Raw genomic sequence first — 14,887 nt, 5'->3', positions numbered from 1 at the left:
AGGGTGCCTCCAGTTGTTTCCCCACTACAACTCCCAGCATGCCCTGACAGCCAATAGATGTCAGGGCAAGCTGGGAGTTGCAGTGGGGAAACAGCTGGAGGCACCCTGTATAGGTGAACTACGGGCGGAAGTTTCGGCCCCTGCAGGCATCAGTGACGTGGTGCCTGCTGGGGAAGTCTGCCTGGTAGTGAGCACTCTACCAGGCAGACAAAAAAGCATTTTTAATGTGTAAAAAAAAAAAATTAAAGGCAGGGAGGGGGTTAGGGATAGATGGGTAATAGGCGGGGACAGAAAAAAAAAAGTGATGGTGGGAGCTACCCTTTAATCAAATCCCATGTATTGTGGCTTTAGTGAACAGAATGAGACCCATGACCTCCAATGCCCAGAGGGTCAGATCACTTACATTCCTCCGCAATCCCTTGTGTTGCATTCACATCAAGACACTTGCATCTAATATATTTGTTTAGGAAGGAAATGCCCTTCAAAAGAAACCATCCATGCACCGTCCTACTGATTCACAAGATTCTTTACTGCAAGTGACGGCCCATTCTGTCCCCTAATACCCCATATGAAAACAGAAAAGACATCTATTAGTCTATAGCCGAATTCCACTGATGACATCAGATTACCTCTTCTGCCGTGTAACTAGGTATCGAATGAGACATCGTGACACGGAAAGTCGTTCAAGGTTTCACCAGCTGCCTCCATAAGATGGATGAAGATCATATGAGAGAGCACATGTGTCGGAGAAAGAAAATCATCGTCTCTAAACCATCCCAATATGTCAGAGATGTTAATCTGGGATGAAAGTAAGAAACACTATATAGGGTGACTGTATCGGAGTGTTTGGATTTCTTATCATATTTCCTATGGGATGTCAGCGAGCTGTGGGATTTATTGAGCCTTGGAATATATGGGAAATAACAATGGAAAAGATTATAAATTGGATCAAATAGCAACAAATCGATGCTTGTGCAATGAGGGTCTTCATGTTGTAGTTAATTTTCCTCATCAGCCATAATTGGTCAATTTTGATAAATTTTACTATTATTTTTTTTACTATTAATGTACTGTATTATGTCTCCTATTTTCTCCTTATAGGAGTACTGCAGTCTAAGACACTTATCCTCTATCCGCAGGAGGGGGAATAAGGTTTAGTCTAAAGGGGCGACACGCCTTCTTTACCGTGAGGACTGTGAATTTATGGAACGGTCTACCTCAGGAACTGGTCACAGCAGGAATAATTAACAGCTTTAAAACAGGGTTAGATACATTCCTGGAACAAAATAACATTAATGCTTAAAACTACACCCCTTTCCCTTATCCCCTTACACCCTTCACTTCAGTTCCCTGGTTGGACTTGATGGACGTATGTCTTTTTTCAACCATACTATGTAACTATCATGGGGAGTCCGACCGCTGGGACCCCCTCCGATCTCCCGTACGGAGACCCGGCATTGCCGTGGCTCATGCATGTGTCGTCGACCTCACTGTAGTCGAGGACACGCCCCCCCCCCCCATACAGCTCTATGGGAGAGGTGGGGAGGCACGAACATTGCATCTCCGCCTCTCCCATAGAGATACATGGAGGGGGCGTGATGGCCGTTGCATCATGCTGCGGCCGACACGCTTCCTGGACGGGAGAGCTGCAGCAGAGCCAGGGCCTCATACAGGAGATTACGGGGGGGTCCTAGTGTTCGGACCCCCCCCCCCGCGATCAGACACTTATCCCTTATACTGCGGATAGGGGATGTGTCTAACACTGCAGATCTCCTTTAACTTATGTTACAATTATTACTAATGTTAGTACAGTGACCCCCGACCTACAATGGCCCCGACATACGATCATTTCAACATACGATGGCCTCTCAGAGGCCATCGCATGTTGAAGGCAGCATCAACATACGATGCTTTTGTATGTCAGGGTCATCGCATAAACGGCTATCCGGCAGCGCAGACTGCTTCAGCTGCCCCCGGATAGCCGTTTATGGTGTCCCGTGTGGTCCGCTGACGATCACTCACCTGTCCTCGGGGCTCCGGCTCGTCCTTTTCGGGATCCTCTCCATCGTCGTCATCACGTCGCTGCGCTCACCGTCCCATCATCCAATAGGAGCGGTGTGCGTAGCGACGTGATGGCGGCGACGGAGAGCGAGGATGCCGGGGAAGCAGAGGCCTTGCCGGAGCGTCGGGGACACCCCGGGGATGCAACGACAGCGATGGAAGGCGACATCCCGGGCAGCGGTGACGAGCGGTGACGAGCGGTGACGAGCAGCGGGGACAGGTGAGTACAACTTCCTCTAACAGTGGTCTTCAACCTGCGGACCTCCAGATGTTGCAAAACTACAACTCCCAGCATGCCCGGACAGCCGTTGGCTGTCCGGGCATGCTGGGTGTTGTAGTTTTTCAACGTCTGGAGGTCCGCAGGTTGTAGACCACTGTCCTATACTTTACATTGCACGGATCCCTCAACATACGATGGTTTCAACAAACGATGGTCCGTTTGGAACGGATTACCATCGTATGTTGAGGGACCACTGTATTATTATTATTCTGCAACACATCAGTGTATTAGGGCCATATTTACACACTACTGGGCCTATGTTTCTATGAGTGATATTTCCCCCAACCCCCCACTATAGTGTAAATTATTAAGCAGTTTTTTGGACACAGTGGTGTGCCATTATATGTGGAGTTTTTGTGCTTTTAAACCAAATAAAACACATTTAGAAATGCATGTAAAAAAATTAGCATCTTGAAAGGGTATATGGATGTTGCGTTTTTGATCAGTGATGATGATTAGGGATATTCAAGATCACGTGTTGTCAAAAATTCACACATTTGTAGATGTTATGTGTAAGAGCCCCCTCATTGGGAAAGGTTTGGACTCACAGGGGACATCTTCTCTGATCAGAGTAATTTTCGTGCCTTTTGGTTATCATCTGTCTCGGACCACCATGACAACATCTTCCAGCTGTGTTTTAGCAGACCTACCTGAGAAACATTTTAGGCTTCTATTTTCCGGCACCCTCAGCACCTCTATACAAACACCACAACAATATTACCCCATGTATATAGGCAAACTCTTACTCCTCTTAATTGTCCTTTAAAGGGGATAGGGGATAAAATGTCTGATCGCGGGGGTGACGGAGGTCGCCAGAGTCCCGGCACCTGGGTTCGGGAGGCTATGATGTGACATCACTCCACATCCCCTCCATTCATGTCTATGGGAGGGGGCGTGACTGCCGCCCCCTCCCATAGACATCAATGAAGGGGATGTGGCTTGACGTCTGAACGTACTCAGAGTTCTAAACATAATGGGGGAGATTTATCAAAACCTGTGCAGAGGAAAAGTTGCTGAGTTGCCCATAGCAACCAATCAGATTGCTTCTTTCATTTTGCAGAGGCCTTGTTAAAAATGAAAGAAGCGATCTGATTGGTTGCTATGGGCAACTGGGCAACTTTTCCTCTGGACAGGTTTTGATAAATCTCCCCCAATGTTCAGAACGTAAGGTGCGTGCACAGAGATCGCTGGGTATCCCAGCGGCCCACAATCAGACATCTTATCTTACCCTCTATCTTTTGGACAGGGGGTAAGATGTCGAGGAGCAGAGTTCCCCTTTAATTGTTAGTCCCCTCAATTCCAGCAGAGCTCCTGGTTTTTCTTCCTCCCGTTGTTGGGCGTAGCAGTCTGTGTAGACCCTCTACAGTAGAGTATTACCTTATTGGACTGTTTCGACCTTACTAGCTACAACGGAAGTGTGTAAAAGCATATCCAGAGATTTTTAGTCAGTACAACTGTTTTAAAAGAAACGTAACCCTTTCCTCCCCAGGATGCATGGGTATATCCTAAGTGGGTGGAGGGTTGGGGTGGCTTTAGAACAGGATTTTTTCATGAACCCACTCCATACTGGGCAGCCCCATATCAATAACAAGGGTCTGCAGCTACTACTAATGCTACTACTACTACTACTAATATTTCTTCTCTATATAAGGGGAAGAATTATCAAGGGATTCAGAGCTGTTTTTTTGCTTACAAAAGTCGCACAAAAAGTCGCACCTGCGCCTAAGCAAATTTTTTAGCAACTTTTGTCTGGAAGCAAAAAGCAACAAAAGAGCCTACTAAAGTAAATTTCAGTTTTCAATTTGCAGTGGTCAGGGATTTATCAAGGGCGAAAGTCACACAAATAGTCGCAACCGCCTACAAAACTTGCTTTGGAGAGCGGGATTCATAGCTGTACAAAGCAGACTGTGTTCAATAACCAACTTCCTCTACCTCTTAAAACTCCCCCCCCCCCCCCCTGCCATGTAACCTTATAAATATAATAAAGACTCCGACAACTTATAACTTTGGTGGACGTGGGGGTCGGCCACAGCTTTTATTTAGTCATAACACTGTTAACATGGTAACCAAACCATCCAACCTCCGTGAGGTCGCCAAACCAGGGGGAGCCCCACAGCCAGCCGCCGGCCTCCGCCGCCGGGCCTAAGAGCCTTCCCCCTCCGCTTCTCCATGTATTACTCTCCTTTACCGCCAGCTGTGACTTAACTAAGTCAAAAGACAAACATTCCATCCAGATGAAACCAACATAAGGTAAGAATTTTACACCAAAGTAATTATATACTGACATAGGTTTTTTTTTTTTTTTTTATAACAATTGTATATATGTATATATATTTTTTTATTTTTTTATTTTTATTTTTTATCAAAAAGGGGAAATACAAAATCAAAAGGGGAAAAAACCCCGTACAACAATAAAATAGGGAGGGTGGGAACCTTTCTCTGCTGGACACAGGTACCAAAAAGGGGGCCTGAGGGGAGGAAGGACGTTCCTTATGCCTTGCTGATAATGCCCAGCCCCTTTTTCCCATGTGACCCTATACCTTACTCTAACTGGCTAACCAGCCCTGGGAGCAACCAAATAGGGAGGGGGGGACCTGTCTTAACCCTATCCTGCCTGAACTTCTGCCCACAGTCAGTGTCCCCTAGCCCTAGTCGGCCCGGTGCCACCCAGACTGTGTTCAATAACCAACTTCCTCTACCTCTTAAAACTCCCCCCCCCCCCCTGCCATGTAACCTTATAAGTATAAAAAACACTCCGACAACTTATAACTTTGGTGGACGTGGGGGTCGGCCACAGCTTTTATTTAGTCATAACACTGTTAACATGGTAACCAAACCATCCAACCTCCGTGAGGTCGCCAAACCAGGGGGAGCCCCACAGCCAGCCGCCGGCCTCTGCCGCCGGGCCTAAGAGCCTTCCCCCTCCGCTTCTCCATGTATTTCTCTCCTTTACCGCCACAGGAGGAGCTCAGCCTCCTTAAACTGAGCTCCGACCCCCACCAAGAACGTAAAGGGCCTGCTCTATGCCGTCCTGCAAACCCGACAGGAATATATCCAGGCCTATATCATTAAGGTGCACCCCATCCTGGCCCATCAGCCTACGATTATCACCTTCCAGCTGCCTATGTCTTACCACTACACCAGAACGGGCCCACACAAAGCGAGCCATATGGGAGTTAATAGTTCTACGCGCTCTCTCCACCACCGGAGCCTCTCTAGAACCCTGCCACGTAACCCGGGGGACAATTTCAGACCACACAATGAGAACCTCAGAAAACAGGGATACCATCCTCTCCAGATCCACTCTCATAAGGACAATTAACTCGGGAACCCGCAGGGATAGGATGTCATTACCCCCAGCATGAATAACCAAAATCACAGGTGACCGTGACATACCAGCTATCTGAATAGATTCCATAAGAATCCGAGACCAGGGGAGCCCCCCGATCCCACGCCAATGAACCTCGACCTGGAATCCCAAAGACCTACCACCCGGTCGGCAGACAGCCCGTCGAGCAGCCAGGCGAATATACGAATGCCCCACAATGTGAACCACTGGAGAACGAGAACCTGGGAAAGAAAAACGTGTTAGAGGAGCAATTCGGGCCGAACATATCCCGCATAACAACCAGACTTCCACCTACCAATCCATTGAATCTCACTGGCAGGTAGGCCTGCCCTGGCCGCTTCCGTGGCCGCACCTATGCGGAAGGAATGCATCCCAAACTCAGCCGGGGGAACCCCAGCCAACATCAAACATTTCTTAAAAAGAGAACTAAACTGAAACCGCGTGAGAGGTGCCCCTGACTGATGAACTAAAAACCTGTCCCCAGGAGGCCGGACCTTCAAAAACTCGGAAACCGCTAGAACCGGACACACTGCCCCCCCCACTGAACCCAAACTCAACCAACACCCCACCCCGACCTGATCCGTCTTGGACCTCCTAATCCGTAACTACACTATTCCATTAGACAAGAGCACATCATCACACAAAAGACCCCCATGGGCACGAAGAGGGGACCAGCTCGCCTAACCGCAAGGCTCCGAAAAAAGCCAAACAAAAAGCCGTGGAAAACAAAAGCCCCTCATAGGGAGAGGAACAAACCTCACCAGACACCCGCACTAACATCTCCAGCAACTGAAAGGACACTGGGCGCCTGGTATCTTTTCGAACCTGCTTCCTTTACCACCCTTTCAATGCCTGCTGAAGACCAAAATGCCTAGTGCAATCTAACCAGCCCCGCAGCTTCAAATGAAAACCCACCCCCCTTAAACGGCGCCTGGCAACAACCGCCGAACAACCTGCACTCTGCAAACCCAGCAGGTAATCCACCGTGATGGAAAAACGCATATTCTCGCTACCAGCAAAATCCCTGTCTCCCGCCACCAACAACAAACCTTCCCAAGCCTTACCGTGACCAGACCATGTAGACGGAGCCACGGAGGAGGCAATCAAGGGCAACAAACTCAGGATACCAAGGTCCACAGGAGCGGCGGGCAGGGCAGGCCCTCCTGGGCCGCCCCCGGAAACAGGTTGCGAAATTCCTGAAAACGGAAACGGGATAACAGATCAGCATGCACATTGTCAATTCCAGGAACATGTCGAGACCTAAACCAAATGTTGTACTCTAAACAACGTAAAACTAAATGCCGCAACAGGGACAACACAGGGAGGGAGGATGAAGAAAGACCGTTAATACAGTGAACCACACTAATGTTATCTGTCCAGAAACAAACTTTGCTGTCTCTGAGCCTGGGACCCCAAAGCTCCACGGCAACCACAATAGGGAAGAGCTCTAAGAGGGTGAGATTCCGACATAAACCCTCCTCCACCCAGTGTTGAGGCCAGGACTCCGCACTCCATTCCGTACCAAGGATGGCCCCGTATCCAATGGAACCAGCAGCATCAGTAAACAGGGACAGCTCCATATTGCTAACTTCGGGGGACTGAAAACAGGTCCGACCGTTGTAGCGGCGCAAAAACTCGCGCCACACCAACAAATCAGCCTTAATAGAAAACGTTAATCGGATGTGGTGATCGGGTCTCCTGGCCCCTCGTGTGGCCAGAGAGAGCCGCCGAGAAAAAACTCTCCCCATGGGCATGATCCTACATGCAAAAACTAACAAACCTAAGAGAGTTTGGAGCTGCTGAAGGGTAACCTTTGAAACCGAACAGAAACCTTCCAACAACTCCAATAACTTACTCAATTTATCAGCGGGCAAACGAAAAACCATCCTCATCGAATCGATTTCAACTCCCAGAAAAGAAAGCGTGGTGACCGAACCCTCCGTTTTTTCGGCGGAGAGCGGGACACCAAAACCACTCAACAGGGAACAGAAAGAATCCAGCAAAGATTGACAGAAAGGGGACCCACCCGGACCAACAAACAGAAAATCATCCAAATAGTGAATGATTGATGGACAGCCTGTTTCATATCGCACCACCCATTCCAAGAACGTACTGAACATCTCGAAATAGTGGCACGAAATGGAACAACCCATTGGCAAACAAGTGTCATAATAATACCAACTGCCCACACAGCAACCCAGAAGGTGGTAACAATCCGGATGTACTGGCAACCGCCGGAAAGCGGATTCAATGTCCGAATTAGCCATAAGGGCTCCCCGACCTGCTTTTCTTACCAAAAACACCGCCCTATCAAAAGACACATAGGAAACAGATGCCTCCTCTTTGGAGATCCCGTCGTTAACCTATGAGCCCTTAGGATAAGACAAATGGTGAATCAATCGAAATTTACCGTTTTCCTTCTTAGGCACAACACCCAAAGGGGAAACACGTAAATTTTCAAAAGGGGGGGAGGCATAAGGCCCCTGAATCCTGCCCAGATTTACCTCCTTACTGACCTTGTCACGGAGAGCCTGCGGATAAAGCCTGGAAGACTGCAAATTGTTCGACAACTGGGGTGAAACAGAAGGAATAAAAGGAATGAAAAAAACAAACAAAAAACCAATACGTAACTGCTCAGCTTCCGACCGGTTGAGGTAAAGCCCTAGCCAGGGCAACATCGCGCCCACGCTCACTGGCGTCTTTCCTGTCAGCGGGCGCTGCGCCCCTGGATGCTGGCTTTGCAGGCCGGGGGCAACGGACTGCGGCGTGCGCTCCCCCACAAGAGGAGCACTCATGTTTAAATTTGCACAGTCCGTAAAACTTACAATGGCCCTCGTTGAAAAGCCAGCATGAACCCGGTCGCCTGGCGGCCACTGCCCCTTGTTGACTGGACTGCGGAACAGTGGCCCCCCCTGAAAAGGGTGACGGCTTCTGCGCCATCATTAACCTAAGCCAAACATCCGTAGCCTTACATCCCCACCCCACGCTGGGCTGTAACGCGAAACGCCTGCGAAACTCCTCATCATACTTCCACCAAGCCTGACCTCCGTGAGACTTAAAGGCATTATAAACGGAATACATGTATATGAAGAGTTCCGAACAGCGCTCGGGATGCTTTTCGCCCATGATACAACCCAGAACAGAAAAGGCCTGCAGCCAATTGCCAATAGACTTGGCAACCTTGGGCCTACGCTTAAAACCCCTGTCAGTGGGCGGTTTTCGCTCCCTATCTATAATATGCTGATCAACCGACACTAAAGCCCAAATATCAATATATTGATTATCCCATATTTTCTGCTTGGTCTCCTCACTGACATGCGATCCCAAGGGGTTGATCCCACAAAAGACTACTTGTGAATCCCAGCCCTTGGCGGAGATGAGGCCCTCGTGGCCGGGGGATTAACCACACCCCCCGGCGAGCCAGGCTCCAGCTGCGCCAATAATGCCTTAAGGGCCGGAACCAGAACCCGCGGACCACCCGCTAAACCCCAAGCCCCAGCAAGATTTGACTCACCAGTCGATGAAGCTGTAGGAGGAGGCATCACACCAGTGGTTGACGGCAGCACAGGAACCGTAGGAGTCCTCGTGGGCCCGGCCGCAGCAGCCGCTGCGCCGGAAGAGGGGGCCGTGCCAGACCGACTGTCTGCGCGGGATGGCCTCCTGGAGGACCGGGACGATCTTCTCCGAACCCCAGAGCGACTCTCCCGGCCCCGAGGGCTCCTGGAGTGGCTGCCGGAGGAAGAGGGGGACCTCCAGCGGGAGGATCTGGAACGCCTGGAATGACCCGTGCCAACAGCTCCTGCCATCGCCGGAAACAACGGTCCTGCTGTGGCAATATCTACCGGAACTAAAGGAGGAGGAACGGGAACGGGATTGGCCGCCCCTCCTACGGGAGCGAGTGCGCCGGCGACTACCGCCGCGGGGCCGGGGCACTGAGGGCACCCCTACAGGGGCAGAGGGCGGAACACTGACCTCCACCTCACTATCCTGCACTATGGGATCAGGGGTCAGTAGAGGGTCAGGGGGGGGGGAGGACTGACTAACAGGTGGAACCCCTTCCAGAGGAGAGAGGGCAGCAGCAGCAGCAGGCTCCGAATCCCCTGCAGCAGAGGAACCAGAGGCACCCACGTTATTCCCCATGACAGACTGGGCAGCCGTGGATGGGGGGAGAGCCTGACTAGCAGAGGGCAACAGGGGAGCAAGAGGTCCCTGTCCACGAGGAGGGCAGGACGAAGGGGGCGGAGCCACACCGCTCCCGCGCGCGCGAATGCCGGAGACCCCCCTCCCCCCACCCCTGCTAACTACATCGCCGACATGGCGTCCCCGCCGCTGGGAACCCCGGGGAGGACTGGGGCTAAGGCGAGCAGGAGGACGAGTGATCCTGCGGGCGGAACGCCGAGCCGCAGCAGGCTGCGACACCGCCACAGAACCCGGCGAGGGGTGCAGGAGCGGAGCTCCCAGCTCGGCAGCAATGCGAGCCAGGAAGCCCCCATCGGCCTGCGCCCGCTCCCGGAGCAGTTGCAAGAGCTCCTCGGACGTAACGGCAGCCAGAGCACCAACCTTTCTCTGCTGGACACAGGTACCAAAAAGAGTGCCTGATGGGAGGAAGGACGTTCCTTATGCCTTGCTGATAATGCCCAGCCCCTTTTTCCCATGTGACTCTATACCTTACTCTAACTGGCTAACCAGCCCTGGGAGCAACCAAATAGGGAGGGGGGGGGGGGACCTGTCTTAACCCTATCCTGCCTGAACTTCTGCCCACAGTCAGTGTCCCCTAGCCCTAGTCGGCCCGGCGCCACTCAGTCCGGGCTGACATCACTGTGCAGCCGCCCGGGCTCCCTATTTTATTCCATCCTCGCTCCCCCACCCCCTCCCTCTGTCGGGTCACCTCTCGGACCCCCACAGCTCATCTCCCCCCTGCCCGGTCATCTCCCGCACAGGATGCCCTCCCGGTCATCTCCCCCACAGCTCGCCCACCCGGTCATCTCCCCCATAGGCCGCCAGTCTGGCCATCTCCCCTACAGGACGCCCACCCAGTCATCTCCCCCACAGGATGCCCGGTCATCTCCCCCACAGCTCACCTGCCTGGTGATCTCCCACACAGGCCACCCACACATCTCCCCCAAAGCTCGCCTGCCCACCCGGTCATCTCCCCCAAAGCTCGCCCGCCCACCTGGTTATCTCCCCCACAGCTCGCCTGCCCGGTCATCTCCCCCCACAGCTCGCCCGACCGGTCATCTAATGGTCATCTCGCCTGCCCGCCGAGTCATCTTGCCCGCCTGCCCGCCTGGTCTTGTCGGTCTTGTTCAATCACAGCTCAGACCGGGAAATATGAAATGACAAGCCGGCCGGCCTGCATCTACCACCGGTGCAACTACAACTCCCAGCATGTCCTCACTGTAAGGGCATGCTGGGAGTTGTAACTTGCAACAGCAAGTGGGCGGCTGGTGCCTCCAGCTGCTTCTAAACTACAACTCCCATCACGGGAGTTGTAGTTTATGAACGGGGTGCTTCCAGCTGTTGCTAATCTACAACTCCCTATTACGGGAGTTGTAGTTTAGGATTGGGGTGCCTCCAGCTGTTGCTAAACTACAACTCCCATCATGGGAGTTGTAGTTTATATGGTAGAGATTTTGATGCAGTGCAGATGTTGTCACCCTAGGGGCAGATGGCATTAACCCCTTGTATTCATGACGCCAGGGTGTGGTTTATCCTCAATACCACCCAAAGGTATACCGCTGGATCCAGGGCTAGGCACGGGGACAATAATGACTCAGACACTAAGTTACGGACAACGGTAGCTTTAATGAATTAGACAGGTGTAACAGTCTATACAGCTTTGCTAGGCCCACGGAGGTGACCAGTGACTTCAGAGACCTTAGGGCTTGCTGGGACTTGCAGTGGACTGGGACAATTTTGATGCAGGCCACACTGACAGAAGACAGGTTGACTTTGACTGACTTGACTTTACCCTGTTTGTAGCTTACCAGCTCTGACTTTGGGCATAGTGGACTTGTAGACCTGCGGCTGCTTGACAGACTATAGGCCTCCTCTGCACTCTAGACACACACCTAGAACTTTACTGCACTGTGGCTCAGAAAAGACTTAGTTTCCTGAGTGAACTAGCTCCACCCAGGGCTTATATGGGGAGACTCAGAGGGGTCCCATAGGTCACCCTTAGGTAACATGGTCACTGACACCTCACTGGGTTACAATCACATGACATCAGGTTAATCACATGTTGACTGTTGTTAAAGCTATAACACATTACAGGTAAATTGCAGGAGATAACACACATACAAATTAATATGCAAGGGGAACAGACGCAGGGGGCGGGGGGGGGGGGGGGCGGGCAGGGGACACTGTATGGGGGCTGCCTGACAGGGCAGCAAGGGTACAGGGGTGCACCTCCTGTACTGGACCACCACATTTAGGAATGGGGGGCCTCCAGCTGTTTCTAACCTACAACTCCCATCACGGAAGTTGTAGTTTAGGAACGGGGTGCCTCCAGCTGTTGCTCAACTACCGCTCCCATCACGGGAGTTGTAGATTAGCTACAGGGTGCCGCCAGCTGTTTCTAAACTACAACTCCCATCATGGGAGTTGTAGTTTAGAATTGGGGTGCCTCCAGCTGTTGCTAAACTACAACTCCCATCAGGGAATTTTAGTTTAGAAACAGCGAGACTCCAGTTGTTGCTAAACTGGAGGCTCGCTGTTGCTAAATTAAAATGACGGGGGTTTTCGTTTAGCAACAGCTGGAGGCTCCCTGTTTGGAAACGGACGTTTTTCCTAAGGGAGGGCACCATAAATGAACTAACCAATTTCCATATTTTGTTTTTTTATCATTTCAGATCCGTGTATGCAGAGGACTTCTTCGGAATCGATGGATTATGTCTATGACCAGTATTTTTTTTTTTTTGTTTAATATTAATAAAATGGTTAACGGGGGCTTGTGGGGGGAGTGTTTTTTGGAATAAAAGTTTGTAAAACTTGTTGTTTTTTTAAAATTTACTTTACAGGCTTAGTAGTGGAAGCTGTCTTATAGACGTAATCCATTTCCAATCCAGGAAATGTTAGCACCAAAAACAGCTAGCGTTAACCCCCAATTATCATCCCGGTACCCACCACCACAGGAGTGCCAGGAAGAGCCGGAACCAACAAGCCCAGAGTATAAAAAATGGTGTTCCTGGGCCTAGGCGGTAACAGGCTGGTGTTATTTAGGCTGTGGAGGGCCAGCTACAATGGTCCTCGTCCACCCTGGTAACGTCAGGCTGTTGCTGCTTGGTTGGTATCTGGCTGAGAATAAAAATAGGGGGAACCCTATGCATTTTTTTTTACATTTAACTATTTATGAAGAAAACTTGGGGCTCCCCATATTTTTATTCTCAGCCAGATACCAACTAAACTTGTGCACAAGAAAATTTTTCGTTTTGTTCCGTTTTTTCATTTTGGGTAAAATTTTCATTTTGGTAATTTTTTCGGGCTTGATTTTTCGGATACATTCGGTATTCGAGGGTTCGAGCGATTTTTTTTGGATACAGTCGGTTTTCGGGTACATTCGGATAAATCTTTTTTAAGCAGGGGACCATTATCGGAAGCGTGTGCAGGAAAAGAGGGCAGCCGCAGAGATCGGAACATTGGAAGACAGGTAAGTTAATATGATTTTATGTGATTTATTAATACATGATGTAATGTTGAATGAATGAATGTCGTATGAATGATTGATGTGTTTGATCGATGTGTTTGATTGTCGGGGGATTTATGTATAATGTCATGTCACTTGCGCTAACACTGTTTCTGTTACTGTTACCAGGGTGACTCCAGCTGTTGCAAAACTACAACACCCACCCAGCATGCCCTGATAGCCAAAGGCTGTCTGGGCTTGCTGGGAGTTGCAGTTTTGCAACAGCTGGAGGCCCCCTGGTTCATTGGCAAAGATGCGCAAAGCTATTTTTCATCTTTCATTTTAAAATTTCCCTCTATCTTTTCTAAACTGTATTAGTAGGTCAATGAAATGCATAGTAATTGCCATGGGAACATTTTTCATTCATAAAACCGCAGACTTAATTGGATAATTGCCGTTTAGAACGTTGGGACCCCAAAAGTTCTAAATGGCAATTATCCAATTAAGTCTGCGGTTTTATGAATGAAAAATGTTCCCACGGCAATTACTATGCATTTCATTGACCTACTAATCCAGTTTAGAAAAGATAGAGGGAAATTTAAAAATGAAAGATGAAAAATAGCTTTGCACATCTTTGCCAATGAACCAGGGGGCCTCCAGCTGTTGCAAAACTGCAAATCCCAGCATGCCCAGACAGCCTTTGGCTGTCAGGGCATGCTGGGTGGGTGTTGTAGTTTTGCAACAGCTGGAGGCACCCTGGTAACAGTAACAGAAACAGTGGTAGCGCAAGTGACATGACATGTTATACATAAATCACCCAACAATCAAACACATCGATCAAACACATCAATCATTCATACAGCATTAATTAATTAATTAATTAATTCATTCATTCATTCATTCAACATTACATCATGTATTAATGAATAACATAGAATTTTACATTATCTTACCTGTCTTAATGTTCTGATCTCCGCGGGTCTCTTCTTTTCCGTGCTCCCGATAATGGTCCCTTGCTTCTAAATGAAAATGAATTTTGTTTTAACAAAAATAAAATTAGTTTTTCACAGTTTCATAGGCATGTACAATTCGTTTTGTTCGGAGTTTGGATTCATTCGGATGTAAATATTTTGTACATTCGGATCAATCCGAATGTACGAAATATGCACAATTCGGACCAAAACGAATTACGTCCGAAACTAATTGCACATGTCTAGTACCAACAAAGCAGCAACAGCCTGACGTTACCAGGGTGGGCGGGGTCCATTGTTACTGGCCCTCCCCAGCCTAAATAATGCCAGCCTGTTACTGCCATTGCGCCATTTTTGACACTCCAGGATTGTTGGTACCGGATCTTCCTGGCACCCCTGTGGCGCTGGGTACTGGGGTAATAATTGGGGGATAGCGCTAGCTGTAATTGGAGGTAACACTAAGTCCGACTTAGTAATAGACTTCATCTATTAGACGGCTTTCACCACTAAGCCTGTCAAGTACCGTATTTTTCGTCCTATAGGACGCACCGGCGTATAAGGCGCACCCAATTTTTAGGGGCAAAATCTAAAAAAATAAAGAT

At 49.7% G+C, this 14,887-nt stretch overlaps 1 long non-coding RNA gene across 1 annotated transcript in view; it reads left to right on the top strand.

Moving 5' to 3' along the window:
- Nucleotides 1-12,638, top strand: part of LOC130362976 (uncharacterized) — a 57,548-nt gene extending 44,910 nt beyond the window's left edge. Inside the window, exons 4-5 of the long non-coding RNA XR_008891667.1 lie at nt 650-809; nt 12,542-12,638. This is a non-coding gene — a long non-coding RNA (uncharacterized LOC130362976). The remainder of the gene's footprint in view (nt 1-649; nt 810-12,541) is intronic.
- The last annotated feature ends 2,249 nt before the right edge of the window (nt 12,639-14,887 follow it).

This window comes from Hyla sarda, chromosome 3, assembly GCF_029499605.1.
Source record: "Hyla sarda isolate aHylSar1 chromosome 3, aHylSar1.hap1, whole genome shotgun sequence".
Taxonomy (NCBI): domain Eukaryota; kingdom Metazoa; phylum Chordata; class Amphibia; order Anura; family Hylidae; genus Hyla; species Hyla sarda.
This window is presented reverse-complemented; position numbering and strand designations above follow the sequence as displayed.